The sequence below is a fragment of the Neomonachus schauinslandi genome, chromosome 2, assembly GCF_002201575.2.
Source record: "Neomonachus schauinslandi chromosome 2, ASM220157v2, whole genome shotgun sequence".
Classification (NCBI taxonomy): Eukaryota; Metazoa; Chordata; class Mammalia; order Carnivora; family Phocidae; genus Neomonachus; species Neomonachus schauinslandi.
This window is the reverse complement of record NC_058404.1, coordinates 72,474,241-72,478,833: the sequence shown is the minus strand read 5'-3', so window position 1 is coordinate 72,478,833 and position 4,593 is coordinate 72,474,241. Positions and strand designations below refer to the sequence as shown.

The window sequence follows — 4,593 nt, the reverse complement described above, 5'->3', positions numbered from 1 at the left end:
CAGAGCTTAATTGACCTGGGGCAAAGGAAGTACCCAGCTCCAGTCAGCTCTAGCCTTCCTGGTGGGAAAAGGGAACTACCTAATGTTAGCCCACTCTAGCAATTCTGTCCCACCTAAGAGGGGAGAAAGACAACTTGAGAAACCCTATGACATAGTTCACAGGCATAGGCCTACTGAAAGACTGAGACCTAATCATCAGACTAGAGAACGCTTCCCTGACCCCCACACCACACCACCACATTACTAAGAGCCTAATTACAACAGTTCCTTTTACCCAGTACATCATGTCTCGCTATCAAGAAAACATTATAAGACATACTAAAAGGCCAAAACACAATTTGAAGAGACAGAACAAACATCAGGACGTAAGGATGTTAGAGTTATCAGGCTGGAAATTTAACACAGGTATAATCAATATGCTAAGGTCTCTAATGGATAAAGTAGACAGCATGCAATAGGTGAACATTATAAACAGAGAGGTGGAAATCCTAACAAAGAATCAGAAAGAAATGCTAAGCAAACAAAACAACTGGAGTGAGGTGAAGAATGCTTTTAACGGGTTTACTAATTGACTGGATGTGGTTGAGAAAAGAATATCTGAGCTTGAGGATATATCAATAGAAACTGCAAAAACTGAAAAGTAAAGAGAACAAAGACTGAAAAAGAATGGGCTATCCAAGGACTGTGGGACAGCTACAAAAGGTGTAACATATGTGTAGTGGGAATACCAGAAGAAGGAAAGAATGGAACAGTAGAAACATTTGAAGCAATAATTACTGAGAATTTCTACGGTTTAATATCAGACACAAACCACAGATCCAGGCAGCTCAGAGAACACCAAGCAGAATACATGCCCCCCTCCAAAAAAACTATAGCTACATATGTCATTTTCAAACTACAGATAATTAAAGATAAAGAATAAATTTTGAAAGAAGCTGAGGGTGGGAGGACTCTTTACCTATAGAGGAACAAAAATCAGAATGAAATTAAACTTCTCAGAAACCAGGCAAGAGGCGCCTGGGTGGCTCAGTCGTTGGGCATCTACCTTCGGCTCACGTCATGATTCCAGGGTCCTGGGATGGAGCCCCGCATCGGGCTCCCTGCTCCGCGGGAGCCTGCTTCTCCCTCTCCCACTCTCCCTGCTTGTGTTCCCTTTCTTGCTGTGTCTCTCTCTATCAAATAAATAAATAAAATTAAAAAAAAAAAAAGGAAGAAAAGAAACCAGGCAAGCAAGAAAATGGTGGAGCGAAATATTTATAGTGTTGAGGATACAAGTTAATAAACAGAAGTAAATTGCTTTCCTATATACTAGCAATGAACAAATGGAAAGTAAAAACCATAATGCCATTTACATTAGCATCCACAAAAATGGAAATATTTAGGTATAAATTTAACAAAATATGTATAAGATCTATATGAGTAAAAACAAAATCAAAATGATAAACAAAATCAAAGAACCAAATAAATGGAGAGATACCGCATATTCATGGTTAAGAAGACTCAATATTGTCAGTGGCCACGGCGGCGGCAGCAGTGACTGGAGCCTCTGATTGGGTTTCGGGGTCGGTACCGGAACCAATCAGTGAGGGCAGTGAACTGGGGTGGGGCGCGGAGGGCGGCACCGAGTGCATTTCACGGTCTTCTGGAATCTTCTGAGTGGAACTCACTGTGGACAGGATACTCACTTGGAGGGATCATGGAGCAGGATACAGCAAACAGCCATAGTTGGACAGAGCAGATTGTTGTGCTGGACAGGTTCAGCAGCAGGTACAGGGCAGTGGAGACCAATTAATCCCATCAGCTGGCCAACCCGTCATGGTCCAAGCTGTCTCTGGTGGACAAGGTCAAACCATCATGTGAGTACTTGTGTGTGGAACTCAGGGTTTGCAGAAGATACAGCTGGTCCCACCTGGACAGACTCAGATCCAGGGTGGGCAGGCTGTGCAGGTACAGGGCCAGCAGGGCCAGCCCCAGCAGATCATCATCCAGCAGCCCCAGACGGCAGTCACTGCTGGCCAGACCCAGACCCAGCAGCAGATTGCTGTCCAGGGACAAGTGGCACAGACCGCTGAGGGGCAGACCACCGTCCATCAGCCATTTCTTATGGACGGCACCGTTCTACGGCACGTTACAGTCCCTGTTGCAGGCACGATCACCATCCCAGCAGCCAGTTTGGCAGGAGCACAGATTGTTCAGACAGGAGCCAACACCAACACAAGGAGCAGTGAGCAAGGAGCTGTCACTGGGACACTACCAGTGGCAGACAACATGGTCTCGGCACTGTCCTGCCATGGCTTGGAAGCCTGGTGAAGGTTGTCGGTTTTTCTCCCCATAGGAAGAGGGTAGTCCCCATATGTACGGTCCAAACCGAGCAGATGAAAAAGCAATGACACAGATCATCCGAGTGTCCTAACCCCAGGCCATGTGATGGAGCAGATCAAGGTCATGTTCTCAACACTGTTTCCCACAGTTCCAGGAAATTGATCGCCTCTTCCAACGGGACACTGATGATTTCGTGCTGCCCTTTTCTACAAGACAGAAACCACTTAGTTTTTGTTTTTTGTTTTTTTTTCCATTCTTCCCCTTAGGATTTTTTTTTTTAATTTTTAAAATTTTATTATGTTAGGTTAGTCACCATACATTACATCATTAGTTTTTGATGTAGTGATCCACGATCCATTGTTTTAGTATAACGCCCAGCGCTCCATGCAGTACGTGCCTTCCTTAATACCCATCACCGAGCTAACCAATCCCCCCTCCCCCCTCCCCTCTAAAACCCTGTTTGTTTCTCAGAGTCCATAGTCTCTCATGGTTCATCTCTTCCTCCGATTCCCCTCCCTTCATTTTTCCCTTCCTTCTCCTAATGTCCTCCATGCTATTCCTTATGTTCCACAAATAAGTGAAACCATATGATAATTGACTTTCTCTGCTTGACTTATTTCACTTAGCATAATCTCTTCCAGTCCCATCCCTGTTTATGTAAAAGTTGGGTATTCATCCTTTCTGATGGCTGAGTAATATTCCATTGTATATATGGACCACATCTTCTTTATCCATTCATCTGTTGAAACCACTTAGTTTTCAATAAGTGGCTATTATAATTGCAGTGATGTCTGGCAAACTGAAGTTGCAAGCCTTTGTCTTGCCCTTTCAGACGGACCTATTTCAGACTGTTGATGACATTGACATTTCATGGATTAGGATGATGCAAGGGACCTGTGCACGTAAGTGCACACACAGCACTTATGTTGGCTTCTGAAGCCAGCTAGCCATCTTAGCAGGGGAAAACAACCTTCCCAACCCAGACTGCAATCAGGGAAGCCCAGGCCCACTCCTTCCCATGGAATCTAAGCAATATCCATGGGGGATGGGGGAATCTGATAGGGGAATCTCAGGCTGACTCACTGGACACTCTGTATTCAGAGGTGGCTTCCAGGCAATGAAGTTCCATCTCATGACATGGAAACAATACATTCTCTGAGATACATTCATCCTAATAATAGGAATCTCTGTCTACCGAGATGATAGGTTGGTATTTTTGGACTCCAGCGAAGAAAAAGCTAACTCTGGGGATAGAATGACAAAAGACTCAAGCACTAAAAATATAAATTGCAGAATCTCTCTTTTTTTTAAAGCTTTGATAAGATGTGATCTGTTTGTCAGCTGATAGATCATCTGGACCATAGTTCTTACTTCTGCTACTTTTAAAATAATTTAGAAGGTATTGGACCTTGAAACTACCTTTTGTAAGTAGAGGACAAAACCATACAACTTCTGTGCTAAAGTGCTGAGGACATTTGTAGTAACTCCTAAACAGATAGCCAAACTAGAGATTTTTTTTTTTTTTTTTAATAGACTCCACACCCAGCGTGGAGTCCAATGTCGGGCTTGAACTCACATCTCTGAGATCAAGACTCAAACTGAGATCGAGAGTCAGATGCTCAACCGACTGAGACACCCAGGTTCCCCTAGAGATTGCCAATCATAGGCTTGGTGACAGCATTTGGGGAAGAGAAGGGTACACATGTGTTGTAGTCTAGCAGAAGAAGAGAGAGTAGTATATATACCCATGTGTTGTCACATAGTATGAGTCTCCAGGGGATGAATGCCTGGGCTGGATCATGAAGATATAAAATAATATAATTTACATTTATACCATGACCTTTTAACAAGCTTAGAAAGAGAGAAGTCTGAGAACTGCTCTTTGACGATTTCTGTCTGGAAAGCATTGTTCAGTCATGAGCTTCTGGACATATTCCAGCTTACCTGCTCGAGTTTAAGGTGAACGTTGGCTTCACTCCTGCAGCACTTTGTTTTGTGCTGCCTCCAGAGAGTGAGCATTCTCTATCTTACCCTGGCAGCTAATTCTTTGGTGCCAGTTGCCATGGTTCTCCTTTTCTACATAGGCCTTGTACAGCAGAAAGGTTTTTACATTGCATCCACGTTCTGGGGATAAGCTGCCGACTGGTAAAGGTGATGCCGGCAGGGTCAAGAACTGGGCCACAGTTCCCAGAATGGACTGTGCCTCAGAAATCTCTTTCCTAGATGTTGAACCTTGGGGAACTAAGATGATAGTTCAGAAAAGAGTTGCTG

General features: G+C 43.9%; 1 pseudogene; it reads left to right on the top strand.

Annotated features, from left to right (window-relative positions):
- The first annotated feature begins 1,696 nt into the window (after window positions 1-1,696).
- LOC110588389 lies at window positions 1,697-2,310 on the top strand (annotated as a pseudogene).
- The last annotated feature ends 2,283 nt before the right edge of the window (window positions 2,311-4,593 follow it).